Raw genomic sequence first — 7,251 nt, 5'->3', positions numbered from 1 at the left:
ACCCAATACATTAATTGTTTCTGTTATTAAACATACATTATGCAAGAGCTAAATCTGTCTATTGCAGGTCTTTCTTTAGGCCTGAAATGTTATCAAAATTATTAAATAGACATTAATTAACCTATCCAGACCATCTTTAATGGATTGTGAGCCGATTTACCGCATAACTTTCCTTCACGATTTAACGATTAAGTGGATAATTGAGACTATGCTGTTTATCGTACTGACTTCAGTAATGATGATCAAGGCTAGGCGGAAATTCAATCGCTTTGTTCTCGGTTCATAGTGGATCAATTCGAATGAAATTTTCAGCAAATTGCCTTTACATTATCTAGTTTTTAACTATTAGAGTGAGAATCGCTCATAATGTTTCTTTAAATACCTAGCACTATTTTAAATACTAATTATTATGTTTCTTATATGTACTGAGAAATTGTAAGCTCTCTGAGCTTCACTGACTTAACCTAAACACCCACGTAGGACACCGCTATATAAAACACGCAACGGGCCTGCAGCCAAAATTTCCAGCGTGGGTTTCCGCTACAAGATCCTCCCTGCTAAATAAACTATACATTTTTGGAAACCATATAACGATATGAACACAAATCGCAAGAGTTCCAAGCAAAATGTTTGCAATAACTTGGTTAAGAGCCTAATGAAAATCGTCATAGTTGTCAAACAATTGCATGGTATAATTTATCAGGTTGGGGTTGGGGTTGGGGTTGGGGGGCTTTAATTTGGTTGCAAGTACTTCTTTCTTTCTCCCGGTTATTGAACGCAAGATTAAACACCAGAGTGCCTAGAGCGTATACAGACTTTCAGAAAAGAGAACCCTGGGATACGAGTTTTCTTTATACTCTTTCCTGGTGTCCCTTATCCATCAAATAATCCACTGCTGTCAGTTGTGGTGTGACCCGTTAAAACGAGCGGTGCCAACCAAGGTACGCCCACATTTTGTATGAAAAATACGGGGAAGAGATAAAGCTCATTCTCTCATTCAAGATCTTTTGATCCTTAACATATTTGTTAAGTTTCATCAGAATGGGACAACAATAGTAGCCCATCTGGAGGTCCTACAAAATCTATACATATTTCAAATTTTGTGTGAAAAAAGGGAGCTATAGCTCTAGAATGTAAGGTCTGGTGTGTACGAAAGTCGAACTCATCCAAGAACGTTTGCTCCATAACACATAGTTTAAGTTTCATCGTGAAAAGTCCACACACTTCATTCATATTTCACATTTTGTGTAAAAGGCAGGGGCAGTTCCGCATGAAAATTAAACTCGTTTTAAGTTTCATCTAAATTAAATCGGATAAAATTGTGACCTCTAGATGGTCTACAACCTGGGTATTATATGCTTTTATTATTTGTGTAACAGGGAGCGGCTATTTAACGGGAAGATTCGGTCCGATTTTTAGGAAATTCGGACTCAACCATAATTGTGCTGTAACAGTACGGTGATATATTTGAACAGTTTTGAAAATAAGATAAAAAAAAATTGTGACCTCTAGAGGGCCCATAATCTAAAAATGTGATATAAGAGTAGGCCGTAGTGCCGCTGTCCGGGCAAAATTTCCCTCATAGCACACTGTATGGCGTATGCCCGTCTTCATTAGCCCAGTTCGGAGCAAAACAGTAGGACGTTAAACCCCATTTCATTTCATTTCTACAATCGGGGGAAATAATCCAGAAAGTTACGGTCCAATACGCGCCAATATCGAAATTAGATCTTTGGGATATAAATATATATTTTAAGTTTCATCAAAACTGAATAAAAATTCGAACCTCTGGATGGTCCACACCACAACCAGGGGCCTGTTTCACGAAATTTTAACTGAAGATAAAATCCAAATTTTAGTAGATACTTCAATTTTGATTGGCTAAGCACAAAATCAATCTAATATTATCCAATCAAATTACTAAAATTTGGATTTTATCTTAGTTAAAATTTGGTGAAACAGGCCCCTGGGTCTTACGGTCCGATCTAAATATGAAGGCCAGAGGCCTACCTGTTTAATTATTATTTAGATTTTTATTTTACCTGTTTGGATGTATTAATTGTTCGGCGTAGTTAAAATGTGTTTTGGAAAATGAAATGAAATGGGGTTTAAAGTCATGTTCTGCCCTGACAGCAGCGCCACGCCTACTCTTATTATCGAATTCCAGCCTGCAAGGGATCTGTACGTGCACGCCATGTGTACATGGGACCTCGGTTTTTCGTACCATCCGTGGGGGGTTGGATGGCCGAATAGTTAGCACGCGCACGCTGTATCATACGGTCTGTCATTGAGTCAACTGGCGGGCTTTCGATTCCCCGGTTGTACGTGACAAGGAGTAGGGTCTCCTGTCCAACCTCGTGGGTTTTCTCCGGGTCCTCCGGTTTCCTCCCACTGCTAAAGACCCATACGCGCAAGCGAATGATTGAAATAAAAATGGAACCAAGTGTTAGTCCCGAAATGACCTAGTTTGTGTCGAGTGGAGGTTAAACCCCATTTCTCTCTCTCTCTCGTACCATCCGTACGACTAGACAGCTGTCCTTATCAGGCACTCCATCCTGTACCACTGACATGGGGAAACCAACCCGGAAAATCCAGAAGAACTTTCTCGGCCAACACCGCGGGAGCGAACCCGTGAACATTTTGGATTAAGTAATGTCATTCAATTCACTTTCAAATAAGTATAATAACAGGTCACCTTGTATCACATATTAAACTATGCGTTTCCGTATTGTCAGGTTCGTGCACTACAATTTTCTAAAGGAAAAATACCAGGTAAATATTTAACAATTACACATAATTTATACACGTAGATAAATAAGTACAGTTCATTACAAAACAGCTATAATAAACAGCAAAATAAACGTTAGTACGATTTCAAAATCAGAGAGGCACTTTAATCAAATCATTCTAGAAAACGACTTAATAAATGGATCAAAGCAATTTTTTGTGAACAGTATGTTGACACATTAGTGATTAATTCGTCACAATTCCAAGACATTACGAGAAGGTTTAGAGTCTGTACACAGTCTATACATCAGTATCTGGTGTGTTCACCGCGAGTGTCAATAACAGCAGCGCAGCGTCTGTACATGGAGTGGACCAGACGATTGATGAATGCCATTGGCACCTGGAACCACACTCTCAGAAAAGCCTGGGGCAATCCATCGGCTGTGGTTGGTCTCGTCTGAATTTCTTCCGGACTAAGGGCTGACCGAGAAACTCTGGCGGTGTGGGCAAGGGCGTTGTTTCGATGACGTGCGAAATGTGGTATGACGTGGGGTCTGAGAGCTTGATCGATGTAGCGCACTGCTGTGATGCGGCCCCTCTCGCTGGACCAGGATTTTGGAACACCACATGACCCACTCTCTGGTTCAGGCCGATTCCACTCCAAACCATTATGCTTGGACCTCCCCATGGGTCGCGTTCAATGACACATTGGTCAGAATAACGCTGGTCACGTCGACGCCATATTCTGGTCATGCCATCTGCAGTTGATACGCAATACCGACCCTCATCTGTGAACAGAACAGTTCTTCATTGCCTGTGTCGCCAGTTCTGGTGTTATTGGGTAAACTGTAGACGTTCACGTCGATGACGAAGGGTGAGGATCGGTCCACAGTAAGGTCTATGGCAGTGGATGTTCTCTCTGGTGAGACGTTGGCGCACTGTATCGGTACTGATGGGTCTTACGTGTGTTCCCACTGTCTGACGCGCTATCTCAGATGCCTGTGTGAAGGGATTCCGCACGTGCTGTCGCACAACTTGGCAGTCTTATCGCCTTGTGGTAACCCTTGGTCTACTAGTTCTGGGTCGATCATCCGTGGTGTTGGTGACCCGAAAGCGTTGCTGAAGCTGGTTCAAACATTGACCTGGAAGTGATTGGCAACGGCTTGGACAGTGTGAGTCTCCCATACGCCCGGTTCCTCTGAGCTATCGTGAGGCGTTTACCTTGCTGCTGATGTTGTAGTGTGAATGATTCAACCAGGTATGGGGGGTGCATTTTATAGGGCTGGTGTTTGGGAAGGAGTCTTATTGCTGAGGTAAAGTTGGAGATGTGGTCACAATTTAATATACAATAAAAATATTTGGCAAGTTTTATGCAATGCGTCTATTCAGAGTAACATACCAACCTGGCGTTTCTTTTGCTGCTTAGTATATTTACCATGGTTTACGTACTTGATGTGTTCTACCTTTATTTTCATTGTTAAGATGGGTCTCCTCGTTTCAAAATTACCTCACTTTATAGATATTTATATGAAATATCTATTTTTAGGTGAGGATGGGAAAGGAGACTTGTGAGACTTTTAACTCCCTGATACACAAAGTAGCGGATTAGTTGGTAAAAACAGCCCGGCATATTCACCTATACGAGGGTATTTCTTTCACAGTCCAGCGACCATGTTTACTCAGCGGCCCCAGCCCAAATTCCCTCATTGCCAATCCGCCTCTGGATGAATACAGGATTTTTCAAAACGGGAAGGGATGCCGAGCATATCTAGAAAGGTAATATTTTGGGGCATTTTCCAAGACAAAAAAGGGTAAACTCGACATTGTGACATTTTTTATTTCCGTTTCATATTTTCATTTGACCGGATAAAAAAAACCATATTGGCCAGTTCGTCATGATTTTACTGTCTATGATAATATCCTTTTACGAGGATCTCGTATTGTTATTCCTATTTCAATGAGACTTAAAATCTTGGACAGAATACATGAAGGACACATGGGAATCGCCAATAATGACGCCAACGAGCCATACAAAGCGTATGGTGGCCAAATTTGAGCTCTCAAATCGCAGAGAGAGAGAGAGAGAGAGAGAGAGAGAGAGAGAGATGGGGTTTAACGTCTATTCAACACAATCACACAAACTAGGTCATTTCTGGACTAACACATGGTTCAATTTTATGTCAATAATTCGCTTGCGCGTAGCGGTCTTTAGCAGTGGGAGGAAACCGGAGGACCCGGAGAAAACCCACGAGGTTGGACAGGCGACCCTACTCCTTGTCACGTACACCGGGGATTCGAAACCCCGCCAGTTGACTCAATGACAGACCGTATGATACAGCGCAGCGCGCACGTGCTAACCATTCGGCCATCCCCCCCCCCCTCAAATCGCAGACTTAGTTTATAAATGCACACAGTGTGCAGAACATCGCGAAAAACAATTCGAACCATTAATTCCTAGTAAATTTCCAGACTGTCCATGGCAGATTGTAGGAAGCGATTTATATTACCTTCGCGGAAAAACATATTTATTGGTAGTAGATTATTTTTCCAGACATGTTGAAATCGCCAATCTTCAAGTTACTTCAACTAGTGAAGTTATTACACACTTGAAATCATTTTTGCGAGACACGGCATTCCGCAAATGTTTAGATCTATTAAATAATGGCTCACAGTATTCAGCTTTTGAATTTTCTAAATTTGCACGTGAATACGAATTTGAACATATTACAAGTAGTCACCTGTACCCATAAAGTAATGGGGCAGCGGAAAAGGCGGTTAAAACAGTTAAAAACTTAATTAAAAAGTCACCCGATCCTTATAAGGCATTATTGGCTTACAGATCGAGTCCAGTGCAGATTGCACAACAGTTTTAGTCCTTCCGAACTCCTATTGGGTAGAAAAATTAGATGTCAAATTCCTTCTTCTGAGAAGTTAAATCCACAGTGGCCTTATTTGCCTTTACTAAGCTAAACTTCGATAAACGTCATAAGACAACCTCACTCAAAGAGTTGAAACCGCAAACCAATGTCTTTATATGACAGAAAAAAGCATGGCACTGCCATAAAGAAAACCTCTAATCCCAGGTCTTATATTGTAGACTACTAACGGTCATTTAAGACGCAATCGTACTTGTTTGATCAGCCCAAAATCATTGACTGTGATTTTGGAGATATTGATAAATTGAATGACTATTATAATGATCCGCCTGATCAAAGAGCATTGCCTAAATAAAAGGTACATATATGGCCATAAGCGCCTCGAAGATCTTGATGTCTACGTATAAGACCTATAAGAAGGCTTATCACAGAAATGTAAAATATGTAGGCCTAATTGATACCGTATGTTGAAACATTTAAATGAAGTTAGATCATCGTGGTCCATCTTATCATTCTTGTTTCTGTAAAATTATGTTTGTTCATGAAGTATTATTATACGTGATACATTGTAAAGAGTAGTCAGCAAACGTCTAAGAAAATGGGATGTTGTATTATCAAGTACGTTTGGATCACGCGACGTAATACATAGGTTCTGAGCACCCTCGTTTTGGAGTTCGTACATGGCGTGTAATGATGGCAATGTGAGATGTCTTCAAGAATAAATGTATTGAACTAAACAACTGTGTTACTTAAAGGGCTAATCCCGATATTTTTTGGAGAATAAAACTGCTTAATTTTGTGTTAAAATCCCTTAAAATCCCCTAGCTGAGGGCCGAGCAACTAACTCAATATTTGTGATAAGTTTTCAACCCACTTAAACCCGTCAGTCTCCGTCTGGAAATGGAGACCGGTGTCCCAAGCTGTATTATGCGGTGTCTGGATAAAACCAGACTTTTATTTTATAAAAATAACGTGTAGTTGAAATTTACCTTTCGTTATCAAGTACAGCACATGGGTCATTCACTACATAGACCTCTCAAGGAATGGGAATCGATTATCAGGTCACCCAACGAAAAAACTGACCCGAAATCTTAAAATGGTTACGTGCCCGGATAAGCAATTTTGACATTCACGTCCAAACGACTCAATATTTTGAGCTGGAATTTTGAGAGAAGGTAAATACCTCATTCCTCTATATTTTGGCGCTTAAATTTCATACGTACTCAGACTTTTATTTTTGAGACTCTCTTGATATCGGGATAGTCCCTTTAACGGAACCCACAAACCAAACAATAACAACTATCTGGTAGTGGTGAATCGATTTTAATTCATTAATAATTGTATCATCATCTATAGGTCAGAAAACCCAAAATTAACAAAGATTGAAAGAACATGTCAATTGTCATGTCATATATAATAATATATGATAAATGAAATGGCCCTAGAGGCCTATATACTATTACTATACGTATGAATCTATGGTGTCGTAAAGAGCACTTCAACCTTACCCCCATTTTGCTTGACAAACCCGTGAGATTACGAATAGCAATATCCTGGATCCGTGAATGATAAAAAAACGAATGTGTCAAGTAATACTCTACTTTCAATTTAACAGTAATGATTTAGCGCGTTTTCTACTGACGTCATT

This window comes from Patella vulgata, chromosome 7 (assembly GCF_932274485.2).
Source record: "Patella vulgata chromosome 7, xgPatVulg1.2, whole genome shotgun sequence".
Taxonomy (NCBI): domain Eukaryota; kingdom Metazoa; phylum Mollusca; class Gastropoda; family Patellidae; genus Patella; species Patella vulgata.
The sequence above is the reverse complement of the archived record's forward strand: the minus strand, read 5'-3'. Positions refer to the sequence as shown.